This window comes from Pteropus alecto, unplaced genomic scaffold (assembly GCF_000325575.1).
Source record: "Pteropus alecto unplaced genomic scaffold, ASM32557v1 scaffold88, whole genome shotgun sequence".
In the NCBI taxonomy this organism is placed as follows: Eukaryota; Metazoa; Chordata; class Mammalia; order Chiroptera; family Pteropodidae; genus Pteropus; species Pteropus alecto.
Genome location: NW_006494611.1, coordinates 5,985,777 through 6,004,080, shown reverse-complemented (window position 1 = coordinate 6,004,080; position 18,304 = coordinate 5,985,777). Strand labels below are relative to the sequence as shown.

Genomic DNA, 18,304 nt, shown 5'->3' with positions numbered 1-18,304 from the left:
TTGTCAAACTCAGTTTCTTTAATACAAATCCCAAATCCAGAATCTGTCCTTAGTAGGTACTCAAGAAAATGTTTATTGAATGAATGCATAAATGAATGAAAAAAGCATTCTGTATAATTCCTATAGCATTTAACTCAATGCATGTCATATTAGAAGTGCTTGGTAAATGTCGGTTGGATTGAAATTAATTAAACAGTTAATTTAAAAAAAATATTGTTCAATTAAATGATTCTAAAAGCTACTGAATATTGAGGGGTCCAGTGAGGAGTTAAGTAACCTGCAATGACCCAGTCATCCTTAACCCAATAAAGGAGAAATGTTTTTTACAGAAAGAATAATAAAGGCTGAACTTATGAATAGAAATGTAGGCAGAAGTTGAGAAAATTTATGTAGAGAAAAATATTATTTATCAAGAAAACCATGTTAAATTATAGATACAAAATTACAAAATAAAGGGAGAAACAAATCCAGAAAAAATATGATTTTTTTCAAGATTATGGGTATGAATAAAACCTAAGAGGGAGAAAGAGAGAAAGAGAGGGAGGAGAAAATGAAATAATGAATTCTAAAAACCAAGTCATGTGTATAAAAAAGGAAAATCATCAGATAGATCAAAGAATAAAGAGTTAGTCAAAATCAAAGTAATATTAATTAAACACTACACTTCTGTAACTGAGCTAAGCATTTTATATTCTTTAATCCTTAAAAATATTCTTAGAAGTTATTATTATATCCATTTCACATCTGAGTAAACCAAGGCTTAGAAAGATTAATCTGATCGAGGTCACACATCTAGCAAGTTTTGATGCTAGTATTTATATCCCAGCTTTTAAGACTCACAAACTCATACTGTTCCCAGGATCTAAGAGAAAATAAGTGGGCTGGAATAAGAACTTTAGAGTTAAATGGCATGATGGCAATCCAGAGAGTGATGTGGAAATAGGGAAGGCAAAAAAAATATAAACTTTTTTAAGTCCTGGGATGTTTAGGTATCAAGAAAAAGACTGAAGGAGGAAGTGGCTGGGGAATTAAAGCCATCTTCAAGAATCTGAGGATGTGTCGTGTATAAGCCATATTATACTTTTACAAAATATGCAGTGCTAGAACTATTAGGGATGAGATGATGGAAACTCTAACTTTAGAGCAAAGCAAAGGAGAACTTTAAACTTGAAGCTGTCCAGCAATAGAACAAATTGCCTCACAAAGAATTGGAAATGTTCAAGTAGAGGCTAAATGGCCATCTGTCAGGGAAGGCATGTGTGACATCCTGGCAGTGGGAGTCTGCATTAAAACATGGACCATTGCAGTTGTGTGTTTTGGAGATTTAGCTGCTCAATATTGAGAGATAAACAACAGCTCAGATCTCTAGACAAAAATTTGAAGAATGTCCTTTGAAGAAGAAACCCCTGAATAAACATAACATTCATTCAGTACATCCACGGAGCACCTACGATGCACCAAGCACAGGACAGTCCGCATGCTCCAGAAGTTTAGACAAGGAGACAGAAAACACATTTCAAAGAGTTAAAACAGAACTGCTGCTAGGCAATTTGCAGGTCTAATAAACAGCAAGGAAAAATCATAACTAGATGTCTAAGAAATAAATTTAAAAATACAAAATGGTTGGCAGGTAACTAATGACAAGAAAAAGATTTGCAGAAAAAAGTCACCAATGGCCCAGGTTTAGGGAAGAGCTAATACACAGAGGTGACCAAAGGGAAAATCCGATCTCACTTTTGGGTAACCAAGACAGACACGGAAAAAGAATCAGAAGACTGTTAGAAAACAGAGTTTAACTCAAAAAGCTCACAAGTGAGAAAAAGCAATCAAATGTTTAATGAGAAATAGGAAAAAAAAAAAAAAGAGAGATCTTGCAAAAGAACACCCAACTTATTTGAAAATAAGACAACAACACATTTGAGAGTCTGTAAGCCTACTCTCGAGGTTTGCCAGATTTACGTACATTGCAACCTCTCTCAAGGCCTAATCCCACAAATAGCTACTCAAAAATAGGAGAAAGGTATTAAAGGGAAAACATAATATCTGGGTCCAGTTCTGCTAACTTTCTCAGCATTCTTCATTACAATTTAACAGTATGACCAATATTTATAAAAGAAAATAAATCACATAAAATACTAACATAAGCAAAAGCAAAGTTAGGAGTCATTTTTATTGAACAATCTCCCTCTCTCCCATAGAAAAGGAGACAGAGAGATAGAGAGAGAAGGGAGCTTTAATAAAGAATTGGGCAGTGGGGGATGGGGGGGCAGTGGTCTAGTAAGATAACTTGTAGTGATATGAAAGGTAACGGCTGTGCATACAATTTCCCTTCCTGTGACTTTTAACTAGTCTAGTTGAAGAAGAAAGTCGCTGCTTCAACCCAAACTCGCTGATTCTTCTTCCCCACAAAACTGGAATTCTAAACCAGAATATGAACAAGCGGTTAACTCCTCCTTCAACTTCTGTGCCTTGGCTAAGACAAAGCATGTTCTGTTTAAAGAGGCAGCAGTGGTTACTATTGAAAAGCAGAGGCACAGTGGTGAATGCACAGTAGGGAAAATACGCAAAGGGTTTAATACACAAAAAATACAGAACACTTTATTAGTAAGTTTAAATATAGTTGGTATCACCATATTCGCAAGAGAAGTTCAAAAACATCTACCTTGAAATTCCTAACACTAAAATAGGAAACCAAAAGGAAAAAAAGACAAAAGAGGAATGCAGTAATAACTGGGTTCTTGACCCAGCTCTGCCACTAACTAGTGCTGTTTTCTTGGGTAAGTCTCTTCCAGCTCTCCTTTCCTATGAAATGAAAGAACGGAAAGATGAGTAGCTCTCAATGCCTACAAACGCATAAGGGGTCTCAAGACCTTTTCAAGGGTCGGCAAGTTCATAATACTACCAAGATGCGATGAGCCTTTTTCAACGTGTTGACATTTGTGCCAAAGGTGCAAAAGCAATAGTTGGCAACAATGGCTGGAGTTTTAACAAGTATCAAGACAATGGCACTGAAATATGCTGATAGTCATACTTTTCACCACCAGGTACCCGCAGAAAAAGGGAGGAAAAAGAATATCACTAAGACTGTTCTTAATGCATTAAAAATTATTAATTTTATTGAATTTCAGTCCTTGAGTACACATCTTTTTAATATTCTATGTAATGAAATAGTAAGTATGTATGAAGCACTTCTGCTGAATTCCAAAATGCAATGGCTGTCTCTAAGAATGCACCAGTATGATTGTTTGAACTAAAAGCTGAGCTATCAGCTCTTTGCATGGAACAGCATTTCTATTTAAAAGAATGAGTGACAAACTACAGTCATTCAGACTTAGGTTTTCCTGGATATTGTCTCAAAAATAAACCAAAAGAGCCTATCGTTTGAAGGAAAATAGCTAACAGTCTTTGGTGCCAACGAGAAAATTCAAGTTTTAAAGTGAAAATTGAAATTTTGAAAATCTTGTATCTAATGTTATGCACTTGACATCTTCCTACTAACTAAAATAGGTTATTGATGAAATTACTAGTAATATCAATAAATGTGACTTTTTTCTATGTTACAGAATAAAACACATCAACATTTGGAAAAATCCGCATAATCTGGAGAACCAATAGTTTCCAAATAACCAATGCATGATGTTACAAAGTCATAGGTGGAGATCCATTCATATTGATAATTAGACCAGTGGATTTTAATATAACAGAGCATAAAAAAGTTTATCGATATCAGATTTCACATTGTAACTCAACTTTAGAAAACTATCACTTGTCAAGGTTTGGTGTTGTATCAAAGAAGAAAACCCACAAGTACCTCATTTTTCTTTCCTTTGCCAATTCTTTCTGGAAATCTTTTTCTGGATTACCTTTGTAAATCTTAATCGAAACACATAATTCAACAAATTAACAGTGAGAATGTAGTTGCCACTTTTTTCACTGTTTTTTTGTGGTTTTTTTTGTTTGTTTGTTTGCTTTGTTTTGGAAAATGTACTATTTTCATATAAATATTTTACATTTAAAAATGTCTTTTTTATTTGTTTTAATTTCTAGATAAACATCATTAGCTATAACGCATATAAACTAAAACTCATGTTTAAGAGTGTAAGGAGGTCCTGAGACCAAACCACTGGACTAGGTGGGATTTATGTATGTTTCCTTCCTGGCTAGGCCTAATATCCTTTGGTTCTAAACCACTAGGGAAGAAACAGAATGGCTCTGCTCTACTTTCAAATCCTGCTACCTGTTTGTTTACATTTACGTAGCTGCCACTTCAGTGAGCATTTGGAAACAGTGAAATATCTGACTGACTTCATCATGGAATAGGCCATTGGCTGGCTAGTCAACAACTATTCATTGTCTGCCTTCTATGGGGCATGCACCGATTCTTAGAGCACCTGGATCAGAATCCAAACTCTACTGCTAATCAAGGTATACTCCTGGTCAAGATACAAAATCTCTCCAAGCCAGTTTTGTTAATGTAAAATGAGAATGACCATAGGATCTACTTCATAAGATTATTGTTTGCTCTGGTGAAATGATCCAGTAAAAAGCTTACTATACACAGTGCCTAGCATATAATAAAAACTCAGTAACTCTTGCTCATTGTTATAACTGGGATGTCTGTTACCATTGTTTGCAATACAGATAAAAGAAATAGTTTAACCACATTATCAAGGTCTCAGAATCTATCCCAGATGCTGAAGCATTCAGCTCCTTGAAAATAGAGAAGCAAAAGTATCCAGGAGTACTTGTTTCTCACCTCAAGAGCAGAGACTCTGTCTTTCGCCAGGAATGAAAGCAAGTTTGTAATAATGACCGAGTCGCTGCGTAAGTTCCTAAACTTTCTGTGGTGAAAGAGGCAAGCAGTTCATACTCAACATCATTCTCAGCACTGTGGTGAAAGGACAAAGAACCACAGGCAAGTGAGGATTCAAACCAAGTTTTAGATGAGAGAGAAGACTTTTTTTTTCCTTTTCTTGTGTTTTGGCAAACAGTCATGTTCATTTCACCTTCTTACTCCACTTGATTTAAAACCCAGAAGGAATGAGTTTGGGTTAAAATAAGGATGTTTGTCAATTCAAGGTCAGACCTCTCATATTGTAGAGAAGAGGTCTTTGATAAATTTCTTTAGATTAAATATAATATGATTTGGAGGAATAGATGCATACATACTTACCTACAATTTCTTTATAAATATATAAAGGAATTAAACATTAAACTTGTTATATTGGTGAGGCTCAATATCATTTTTAAAGAAAAAAACATGATGCCACTTTTACTTTACGTCATTTCATCAACTCTATGTAAAACCACATCAAGTGTCAATACCTTACTATCCTGATAAGAAATGTACTCTGATTTAATAGAATGATGTAAGTTTTACTTCCAGAATAATGTATAGAAACGATCATGCCCCCTTAACAGTACTTGGATCTTCAATCAGGAAATTCAATTTTAGCTGCAAAACTATGTTTTGGCAAAAGTGCAATTGAACTCAGTGTACTTGTCACATTTCTAAATATACCCCGGTCACCATGACAACAAGAGAGACTGATGGATCGCTTAAAAGAGTACGGTATATTTAATTGTCAGCATTTTAAACTGACTCAGAAAAATGCTGTGTGATAGGTCTACTCACCATGGTTACTGCCAGCTAAGTCCATAATAATAAAAGGTTCACATATGCACATCGACAACGTGCGCAAGAGAACGTAAAATCGGAAGGCCTTGTATTTTCAGTCACATCAAATGCCAAACTTAAGGCTTTTGAAGGGACTTATTTGCATTAAGGTGCCACTCAAGAACCTCTCTCTTAGATTGTCAGGTTCTGCATCTGGACCCAAGGTCACTAGAGCAAATCCTTAATCAGATTCCAAAGCTTGTTCTCTCCCTTAGACTAAATATAAAGATGAATTTAAGGTTACATTCTCCTGGAACATATCTGGAATAGGGAGTGAGAGAGACTCTTTGTTCTTTCCTTCTATGTAGACCTGTTCTGAAAAGATAATCATCAAGGATCCATTCATTCCCTATGCAACCATTTCCTGAGGGAGCACTTTTCCTACACCAGGCAAGCTTCTACATGTTGGGAATGCCACGGCAACAACTAGACATTGTCTCTACCTTTAGGGAGCTGACATCTTCAGACAAGAGGATGACAAAGATACAAATAAATAATTCATTAAATAGAATGAAATCGTCTAAATGAACTGATCCATTAGACGGTACTATGTACAGTGCCTAGTATAAGTAAGCATCCAGCAAGTCATCATTATTATTATAAGATATCTATCTCTCAGCAAAACAGTTCTCCATGTACATAAAGAAAACAAAGACATACTAACCATGCTTTCAGAGAACGATAAATACTATGTAGAATATAAAACAAAATAATGGGAAAAAGTGATGGGGTGGGAAAGATGTGCTATTTTAGCTAGAGATTAAGGAGGACCTCTTTGAGATGACATTTGTACTGAGCCTTGGATAATCACTCCAAGACAGCAATATGCAGAATCAAAGGAAAGTCATGTGCTAACAAACTTGGCTTATACACAGGTCAAAAGGAAAGCCAGTGTATCTGTAGCTTACTGAGTGAAGCGGTTAGTGGTGAGAGATAAAGGAAAAAACACGGCCTATCTAACAGAGCTTTCCGGGCCACAAAAAGGTCTTTAAAATGTTTATAGATACCATGAAAACCACTGTATGGAGGGGATGTGATAGGATCCAATTAATAATTTTAGATCTTTTGGTGTGGTATGAAGATCCATGAGGAGAATGTATGAAAGTATAGAGACCATTTCAGACATTCTATTGCCAAGATAAGGTATTGGATGATGACTAGGACTGAGTCACTATACTCCTACTGCAGTTGCCTTTACACAGCCCCATGCTTACCCTCTCGAACTCCTCTTGCAAAAGAGGTGATAAGAGCAATGGAAATCAGGAAATATTCTGTAGACAGAAAACACACACACTGGCCAAGCGTGGACTCTGAGCAAGGGTGGTAGCAAAATGAGTTAGACATATGCCAACAACGTGATGGAAAATATGCCCCATGATTCACCAGGACTGAGTGAGACTTGAGATGCTGCATTTCTAGCAAGCTGTGAGGCCCAATGGTGATGCTACTGCTCCATGAACCACTCTTTGAGAACCAGGGTCTAGAAGAGTCTGGAGGCAGGAACACCAGTAGAGCAGGAGGCGATGAGAGTTTGGCTTTAGGAAAATGGTAACATAATAGAGAAAAGGGGTAAAATCAAAAAGATGTAGCAAAAACAAAAACAAAAACAAAAAAACCTGACTTGAGGACAAATAATCCATGAGTGAAAATACAAAAGATGGTGGTGGAACTGATTTCAAACTTTCTCTAATGACATTACTCACTATATATAGTTTCTATCTATCTAGTGGAAAGCACTTTTCACAAGTCATATTACTATTATTGTTATTATTATTTATGCCTACAGCACCTGATCTTCCTAGGTGGTCTCTTATCCAAGTACTAACCAGGCCTAACCCTGCTTAGCTTCCAAGATCAGACATCGGGCTTGTTCAGGGTGGCATGGCCATATATTATGGACCATGGCTCTCGACATCGGGCTTGTTCAGGGTGGCATGGCCATATATCATGGCCGTGGCTCCCCTGCGCTTGAACCTAGGACCTTCTGCATGTAAAGCAGACGTGCTAACTGCTACACTATGGAACCACATCCATACAAGTCATATTTCTTGTAGTGATGTTCTAGTCCTATAAAACAGGGCAAAGGAAAAGGATTATGATTACCAATAATAATAACAACAACACCAATTATTTGTTGAGAGCTTATTCTATACCAGGCATATTACAACATATATTACCTACGATTCTGACAATACTATTCCTGTTTCACAGATGACAAAACTAATATTCAGAGACATTATGTAGGTCACCCAAAAACACTGCTGCTTAACTGAATGCAATCCCAGAAATAGTCCCCGAAATCCATGACCCTCATCTCCATCCTGCCTAAGAAGCTGAATCTACAGGAGAATTAGATGCCCACTTGAGGCATTCATCTTCAAAGTCAGGGTTTCCTTGGGTCTGACTAAGCTTCAAGACTACAAGTGGCACAACTTGATTCATGGACTCTACTAGCATAGTAGTGAAGTCCCCAAGGTCAGGTGGCCAGTCTGTAGCAGAACTGTGACTCATTTCATGCCCTCACAAAACAAACAGGGTAAATGCTTCTATGCTCATGCTCAGGTCACGTCTACTCCAGTGCTCGTCCATGGCCATATGCTTTCCCTCAACTTTATTCTGCTTTTTCTTTACAACTCAGAGAGTAACTAGCTCTCTACACAGTGATGCTTTTAGAGTGAGGATGTGAGAAAGAGGCCCTCATTTGTGAAGATGCATGGAGAACGGTAGTGGATATTGACAAGGCTTCAGTAGATAAGAAAGATGAGCTTAGATATTTCCCCAGCCCAGGAAGTGGGTAAGAAATGAGCCACAAGATCTTCCTTCTAGTCACCCACACTGTGCTTTCCCAGGATGATTCACAGGTATGGCTCCACGGACCTGACAAAAAGGACCATCATCAGAAAGATAAAAGGATGTTTTTATGCCTGCTCTCTTTTTTTTTCATTTGTTCCTTCTTGAGTAATAACTATTAATTGTGCTATGCGGGCAGTACAGAGATGAGTCTACCGGGAAGCCAGCACAAATCCATCAAGTGCTTTTAGCCCAAGCTTTTTAGAAGCAATTGCTTACCACATTTTCCCTGCTCTTTTTCGCACAGCTAGAATTAAAGTGGATTTTACCACACAATCATCCCAATGCCCTCCTCCCTCACCTCCGAAATGAAGATAGAAAATGGCTGTTGGTCTATCAATGGCAAAATCATAAGACATCTGTGAGAAAACCAGTTTGTTGAGTGTTTATAAAGCCTAGGTCTTAGTTCCTAAAATAGGCACTCAACTTACATTAACATACATAACCTGTGAAATAGATATTGTCCAATTTGAACAGATGAAGAAATTAATGCTCAAAGATTATATGTTACTTGTCTCGAATCCAACAACTAGAAAATAGAAGAGCCAGGACATAAACACAGGTCTTCTGACTCCAAGGCCAACCCTTGTTCTACTCGTTATAGCTGCCCGTACACACTTCAAGGATTCTCCGCCATCTCCCATTCTGTTTTGCAGAAGGATCAAAGCTTCAAATACTTCTTAGAAATAAGGCTGTATATTATCAAAAAGCCTCTCTCAAGAGGCCTTTTCTAGGAATACTGAGCAACAAAGTCATTGTAGATTCTCTAAAGCTTGCCTCTGACCAAGACGACATGTTCTTGACCATAGCTGGATTTAGGGATCAGTTTGAGTCTGCACCATGCCCAGCGTTGGATCATAAAGGCTCTTAAATTTATCAGCACAGGGCTCTGACCAAATAATAACATCATACAAAGCCTGCTCTCTCACCCAGCCTCAGGGCTTGAACTAAAGAAGGAAGAATCAGGAGAGTGGAAGTAATAGAAGACTGAGGGCCTGTAAGTCATGTGCTTACGGAGGCTCTGGCTCATCATGAAGTAGATAAAATAAAAAACTCAAATGAAAAGTCAATGTAACTAAGCTTAAACTCATCTTTCACTATTATTCTCACATGCTCCACAGTATAAGTAGATGTTGGCAAGGATCACACAAAAGGAAAAATAATAATCACCCAGCCTTCAGGCCCTTAGATATAATATCTGAACAAGATGAGCACTAACAAATGCAAACAGCACCCTTTTCTGTCTCCCGTTACCCAAAGGTGTGGTGAGGTTAAACATCTTGAAAAGATTCTTTATCATAAGTAGAGCTGACAGGGATACCTGATGAGAATGGTAATTAAATCAAGAAGTAAATAAACAGTTGGATCAATGTTCTTTACTTTTGGTGGCTGACTTAAGAAAAAGGGTTGACTTATAAAGGTAGATATTTCTTTCTCCCAACCATAAACACAGGGTAGCTTCACAGGCTTTCTCTTTTTTTAAAGTTATTTTGTTTCTCAACAAATGCCAGTTAACCATGTTCTATGTGCTGGTTAGTGTGTGGTTTTGGGGGAAAGTATGGTAAAAAGAGAAAAGGACACAACCCCTACTTCCAAAGAGCTCAGAGTCTGGTACCTAAGGCCAAGCACAAAATGTTGTGATTTTTTTTAAGTCAGCAAGTTATGTTCTCAATTATGAAAATACCAAATGTCAGAGTCTTCTCTAGTCCAAGCAATAATGTAAAATGAGCCAATTCATCTGAATCAGACTTTTTTTTAATGAAAATTATGACTGTTGAAGCTTTTCTCCTTAATGCCAAATTATTAGAACTCAGAGGAAAACACAAGGTCAATTTATCATGCTCCATATTCTTCCCAGGCACTAACCACTGTCCCAAAGAATATAAAACGAGCCATGCATGCAATTTTAAATTTCCTAGTCACCATACTTAAAAAGAATAGTAAAAAAAAAAAAAAAAAAATTATTTTACAAATATATGCAAAATAACACCCCTTCGACATGTGGCACTAGCCACATTTCAAGTGCTCAGTGGCCACGTGACTAGTGGCTACCATATTGGACAGCACAATTTCATTCTCTCCTCAACCTTCACCTTCCACTAAGTGAAGAGAGCAAAACATTTGTTGGAGACAAGTTTACCATAGTTATGAAGATACATGGACTCCCACACATATTTCTCTCAATCCTATATCTCAACATCAAGAGGTTATAGGACACTGTGATGGCAAATGCCAGAGAGAGAAAATGGCTCTACCCCGTAAGGATCAGGAAAACCAAACAGGTTCAAAGATTAGTAAAGGGCAACTCTGCCACTTTACCCATTGGAATATCAATATCATCACATATAGAACCTAAGATTCTACCCTCAAATCTTTTGTGACATAAATTAAGGTTCATTTCCAACTCTAGTCATCAACACTTCCTTTTCCCAACCCCGCTATGGATCCTCTGAAAATAATACAGGATAGGTAAAAATTCAGTAAATGTGCAATGCATTGATGCATGAAGCTACGAGGAAAAAAAGAGGTGTGAAACACTTCACCTTTTCATTCCTTCTGATATTGTTCCATGGATATGGAAAGTTCTGTTCTCTTGTCAAATAATAAAGAAGTCTCCATCACTTCTTCCTCCAGGATAGGAAGGGATGATAATGGCTGACATCCATTAAACCATATGAAACAAGGAGAAAGATCATCTCCCAAATTATCTGGAAGAATGAGTGAAGACCATGCCACTCCTTCCTACTTTCCCTAGTGTTGTGCTTTCTGTTGGAAATTTGGTTTCCAAGGTGGGCCCCAATCTCTGTTTTTTTAAACTGGGTAAAAATACACAAAACTAGCACTGTCACTCAACTCTCTGGAGCCTCAGGCAGGCCCCAGGGTTAAGACTCAACGACAGATTGCAGCAAGCCCCAACATGGGCCTCAGGTCCCAAGGGTATTTCCTGAGCTTTGGGTGCCACCTGCTTTGAGAGTTTTCGCCTTCTATTAGAATGAAACTGGTAGTTTGAAGACTATTCAGTGATTGTCGCCACTAATTTGCAAAGGTGTCAGAGTATGAATAGTCACAGATTTTAGATAAAACATAATAAAACAAAACTGATCAGCAGCAATGTTAATATCCCAATAATAATAGATCATGTAGATATCATGCAATCCCTGATATGAAGCCATGAGAAGGGCTTCATCTCTATGGCAGTCTCCCCCAAAATCCACGACCCCTATCTAATCATGAGAAAACATCAGATAAATTCAAACTGAGGGACATTCTACAAAATATCTGCCTGATACACTTAAAAAGTGTCAAGGTCATGAAAAACAAGGAAAGGCTGAGAAACAGTTACCAACAGGACAAAACTAAGCAGACGATGACTAAATGCAGAGTAGTATCCTGAACTGGACTGTGGAACAGACAAAAGGCATTAGTAAAAAAAAACTGAGGAAATCTGAATAAAATCTGTAATTTAATTAATCATGTTGCACTGATGATATTTCTTAGCTTTGATAAGAACTACTTTGGTTATGTCAAACATTAACATTAGAGGAAGCTGGGTAAAGGGTATACAGAAACTCTACTCTTTTTTGTAATTCACCAACAGCAACAGATAAACATTACTGGGAATTGAATATCCTCAAGCTACTTCCAACCAAACCAAAACCAGGAAAAGACTTGATAACACTGAACTATAAGAAAAAGTGACTTCTCACTTCTGGTTGTTCTTACTATAAATTTAAAACCATTTCCAACGCATTCGATTAGTTAAAATGTTCACTGGAAGCTAGGAATTAACTGAATTAAACAGACTTTTTTTTAATTATAAAAAATAAATAAATAAAGAATAGCATGAAGAAAGTTCAATTTTGCCAAGGAAAAATTAATTGGTAATTGAAAATTTCACATTTTTTTAAATTATAAATAAAATAAAAGAATAACATGAAGAAAGTTCAATTTTGCCAAAAAAGAAATTGGTAATTGAAAAATTCACATTTTCTCTAATTGCTGAAAATTTTTATTTTATATTTGGATTTACATTACATAGAGAATCATCTTTCCAAATCATGTTTAAAGGTTTCAAAGATTATACTAGTTCTGTTTTACTGGAGGAAAAAAAAGTCTCTCTCCATGTGTGCAAGGAAGGAAAAAAGCTTAGCCATCACACATTCACAGGGTTTTCAGAGATTCAGTATGTCCAGACTTTTTAATTCCCACCCGAGTGTCTGTGAAACTATATAACCTAGCCTGGGAAAAATCCTTTTCAAAGAATCATGTTATTTTTTTTTTTCAAGTTTTTCTTTCAGAAGCCTATCTTTCTTCAACGCAGTTTACCTAATTCACCAAACCAAGAATGACTAGGAAATAAGAGAAATTATATTCTACCATCTTTTAGAGATAGATAGGTTAAGTAAGTGGATGGACGGATGGATGGATGGATGGATGGATGGATGGATGGATGGATGGACGGACGGACGGATGGACGGAGAGCCAGAGATAGAGGCTAAAAGCTAAAATTATGTGAGCCTAGTGTGCCTGCTGAAGTCTTCTGCTTAAGGAAAAGGACTTTCGGAAACATATTACTCCTTCCAGAACCCTCAGCACTACAACAAAAATATCAACATATTCACTAAGTTTTTTTTTTTAATCCTAGTTTTAAAAAAAGTGTTTTCCCTTCAACAACAGTAGTGAATGTTATAGAAACCAATTCATGGAACCCAACACTACCTGGATGAGGAAATGATGAACGAAGAAGAGAAACAGAATTACCCAGCTCAGCTCTTTCCTATCAGAACCCCTCCTAAACATTCTTTCAGGTATTCAGAATTTAAACTAAAAGGCAAGGCGCAAAACAATTTTAAAAAGAAAAGAAAAGGCAAGTGCTATGAACAAAGTACCACGTACACAGCAGGATGCAGAGACAAAGACGACGAGGACCTTCCTGGCCCTAAGGAGCTTTGGAACTGCCTCTACCCTCCTTGGAGGTACATTTTAAGGGAATTTGGTGGGCTTTCTTGAAGATGGATCTTCTCTGAAGATGCCATTTTGCCTGCAGCCTCTCTGTTTGTTCTACTTGTCCTCCTACACTCCAGATACACAGAGTCAAAGCCAGCACCGGCATTTTTCTAATTGTCTCTTGTCGCCTCTAGATCATTACTCTACTATCACACGCCCTGACTCCAGCCTCCTATTCTCCCGCTTCTAGTGTTATTTTTACTTCTCTATTGAGACTTCCAGAGCCTGAAAGCCTGTGTTTTCTCCCTGTGTGCCATCCCTTCATGGCAGCATTTTTCTTCCTGGTTCAAGGTACAGCCCCATATACTAAAACATTTCAGATATTATTTTGGTCCTTTCTCTACTCTGACCCTCCCCAAGGTTGGATTAATACAACAATCTGCCTTCACAGTTCTCATGCCTACAGTTTTTCATTGTACAACACTAAAAGGAACTTTAAGAGGCTAAGATATTAACAATGCAAAAAATAACTTTAATAACAACCCTCTCAATTTATAGTGCAAGAGCTAATGAAGCATTTCCTTAGTCATAACCTATTTAATTCCTACCACCCTTGTAAATTAGAGACAACAGAATTGGATGCCCATTTAATAGAAGGGGAAGCAAAGTTACAGAGATGAGAAGTAACCTCTACCAAGGGCTCACCAGGAACTTCTGGCACTGCTGGAATCTGAACCCAAACCCCCTTATACTTGGCCCATGGGGCTTTCCATCACTCCATGCACTCAAGGTTCTAGGATTCCCTATTTTTAAAAAATGACATACCAGTAATGGTAAGGACAAAACTTTAACCTACAGCAGAATTATATGAGCATTTTCAATTGATTTAGAAAGGGGAATAAAAAACTTAAAAAAATAAAAGTTATTCAACTGATTCTGGTAGAGACGATTAGCAGAAATATCTTGCAAAGAATGTGGGTGTCCTGGAAGATTCACTGTCGTCATCATTATAATTTCTAATCATGCTGTGTGGGCAGGTGTCCGTGTAGCAGAAACACCATTGGCACCCAGATTAGCAGTTTCATCAGGAGACTAGAAACTAAGTCTGCAATTCTTAAACCTCAGAGCCTGAATCACAACTTTCCCCTCAGGGAACACAAATATGCAGTCTGTGCCTTAGCCAGAACTGTGGGGCCTGTCCAGGGAAGACATCAAATGTCATGTCCATCAAAAAGTGCACACAAGAACAAAGTGCAGGAGGCTTCCTGGGAGCCTGGAAATACCATTAGATACAGAGACAGGATGGAGTTGTAGTCCCACATTATGCCTCTAATTCACTGAGTAACTTTGAATGAATCATTTGCCTTCTTTGCATTTTTGTTTTCATTCTCATCTGAAACTTGAGTTTTTAAACTAAAACTATTTGTTTTCAAGTGAGACGTGGGTAGAGGTCAGGAAGGGAAGGAGGAGAGTGGTAGGATTTTGGGCTTCCCCTGCTCTGCGTCCTCCCCCGCACAATAGCAGGTCTGTTTTTATCATTGTACATTATAGACTTGGGCCACTCAGAAAGATTTAACTTAAACAAAGAGTCCAAGTCCACAAAACTCATGGACACGATCTGTGCTAACTCATCAGCTCTAACATTCTGATTCTACTCAAATATGTTTTCTCTGAGGTAATCTTTACAAAGATCTTCTTACCTAATTTATCTGATTGGGAGAAATTGTACTGGTAGACTTTAAAAATAAATCTATTAATAACATATTCCAAAAACATAACATGAAACATATCAATATCTTCCATGCCTCCGCATTAGTAGTTACCTAGAGAGAATGACCTAAGATGACAGAGATAAACCAGAGGAACAGGAAGGAACCCACGTCAATCCATAACTGTTTTTACAGGGATTTATTTATTGATTGATTGATTGATTGATTGATTGATACAAAAATATTTCTTAGATACCTGCTTTGTGATAGGTACTACGGTAGACTTGAAATTAATAAACAGACAAGGTTCCTATCCCCAAGAGGCTTTATATTATAATTGGGTTTGGCATTATTAAAAACTGTACATAGTCAAATAACTAAATCAAAAATACTGCTTAACAAAATATGTGGAATACAGCTAATGCAACCCTTAAAGGAAATTCGTACCTTATTTATATTAATAGAAAAACAGAAATGAAAATATTTAAATTAAGAATCAAGCTCTGACAATCAGAAAACAACAAAATAAACCTAGGTAAAGCAGAAGAAATGTGTTATTGAAGATTTTAAGAGAAAATAAAGAATGACAAGTCAATAAATAAGTGTGAGAGCTGTTTTTTTAAGTAAATAATAAACATTTTGCTAAACTAATCACAAAAATGGGTAGAGAAATAAAGCACAAACCCACATAACTTGAAATAATACTGTGGAAATAACCATAAACACAGATGAAATGAAAATAATTACAAGAAATTATTTAACTCCCTACAAATCATTTTGAAATAGTTGACTTTCCTAAAATACAATTAACAGAAGTATCCACAGAAGAGATATAAAAGCGAATTAGTCTAATTACTATGGAAGAAATAATATGTTGTTAAAGAGCAAATACCTCCACCCCTCAAAAGAAAGAATCAGGTCAAGGCAGTTTCATGGGGGAATTTCATCACATTTTAAGGACTAAATCATATAAATGCTATACAAACTATTTCAGTAAGAAAAGTTACCAAATTGTTTTTTATGATTTAAGCGTAACACTGATACTGGAATCTGACAGTGCTAATATACATATACACAATTTTCAAATAATCTCACTTGTGAAAATTGATGCAAAAATTGTAATAAATTACTGACTTTTAGATTCCAACAACACTAAAAAAAAAAACATAATGCACAAACTATGACCAAGTGGATACTATTTCAGGAACACTAGCACAATTTCCTGTTTGAAAAATGTTAATTTTATATTTCACTAAATTTGTAGGACAAAGAGAAAAATCTAAAATATTTTCTTAAAAGAAAAAGAGAGAATGTGTGATTATGTCCATAGTTTCCCAAAAGGTATTAGATAAACATTTAACGAACTCTTTTTTAAAAAATAAAAATAAGAAAACATTCTCATAATAGAGATGGATAGTTTTTAACACAATATATTTCTCAAACCAAAGCCCAACATCACAAGTAATAAGAAACTTTTTTAACATTCCCATTAAAGCCGGCAAAAAAAAAAAAAAAGGAAACTTACTCCAACACTGCTATTTAATATTTACTCTTCTAGAGGTAGGAGCCAATGCAATTAGAAGAAAGGAGAGAGGGAGGGAGAGAGAGAGAGGGGTGGTGCGGGGGGGTGGGGGGAAGAGGCTGACCAACTGACCAGATGGAATAACTAGAAGGAAACTTGGGGTAAAAAATGTTTACATAATCACAAAGTGAAAAAGGCATTTCTAAGTGTTGCACAAAAGCTAAAAACCATAAAGCCAAAAGACTGAATTGACTATATTTTTTTTTTTAATTTTGATTTGCAAGTTGAAAAAGACAAATGCAAAGTAGTGGGGTACTGCACCTCCTATAACAGATTGAAGGTTAATTTTTTAACTGTAATAAACTAATAAGCAAAAATTCAACAATCGAATAGAAAAGGAGACAAAGGGCAGGCAGTTTACAGAAAGGAAACACTAACAGAAGGCAAATTAAAACTACAAGATACCACACATAAGATTCTGATACAGATATGATCATCTAGACATGATTATGAGAAAAGCAAGATGCAAAATAATGTGTAGAGTATGCTCCTCTTCATGTAAATATTCTACATGCACTGGAATATAAAGGAATATAAACAAGCGCATATATATATTATATATATATATATATGTAATATATATATACCCAGTTTATTTCTAGAAGGGTATATAAGGAATTGATGACAATCTTGACCTCTGGGTGGGAAAAGTAGAGAAATGAGACAGTAATAGGAAAAAGATTTATGTTTCTTCGCACATCTTTTGGTAAATTTCAAATTTTGTACTATATTTTAGCGCAGCTTATTCAAATTAATTTTTAGTTTTCTTTAAAGTAGGCTGGACACCAACACATCAGTGACTACATCAAATGCAGGGGAAAAGATCTAGCTAGATGGCCTGCAACCCTATAACTCCACGACTCTTTATGGCATATTGCAATGAATGACCAAGGTATCAAGGTTTAAAGCCTAATGCAACTATTTAAGAACTTTGACTTTTTTGAAGTTCTTTATTCTGAGGGTCTCAGTTACCACAGCTGTGAAACAGAAAGCTAAAATTTATACCTCAACAGATTGTTGTTAAAATTAAATAACACATTAAGGAATCTAGCCTAAGATCTGGCAAGAAATGTATGTTCAATGAATGTTAGCTCCCACTACTATAAGGACTGTTCCTAAAATTATTATTATTATTTTATGATATTATTACTACTACTACTACCAGATTTAACCCAACTATTATTATTATTATTATTATTATTATTATCATCATTATTATTATTGTGCTATTCTGCTCAATCACATACATTTAACCCAACACCCACCAACAACAACTCTAGTTTCAGCTTCCTGTCTCATTGCCACAACATCTTAAGACCTCAAGAAGCAAGAATTGAATAAATAATTACAAATTCTAAATACCAGTCAGGAGAATAACTGGAAAACAACTATTTCAGCTCCCACATTTCACTGAGAAATGAGCAGCGGCCGGCTGTAGCTAAGTGGCTGGCCAAAGGGATGGAAACTCAAGTCTACTGCCTCCATTCCACAGACTGCACCACAACATCTCATGTGCTGGTAAGGAACAGGCCTCTCTTT

General features: G+C 36.4%; 1 protein-coding gene across 24 annotated transcripts in view; it reads right to left on the bottom strand.

Moving 5' to 3' along the window:
- Nucleotides 1-18,304, bottom strand: part of LPP (LIM domain containing preferred translocation partner in lipoma) — a 613,522-nt gene that overhangs the window by 458,833 nt on the left and 136,385 nt on the right. For 6 of the 24 annotated variants that reach the window (XM_025042206.1, XM_025042208.1, XM_025042210.1 and 3 more), the window contains one exon: nt 14,180-14,277. The exons of the other annotated variants lie outside the window; for them this stretch is intronic. The gene's annotated coding sequence lies outside the window, so the exon portion shown is untranslated. The remainder of the gene's footprint in view (nt 1-14,179; nt 14,278-18,304) is intronic. 24 annotated transcript variants of the gene reach the window in all.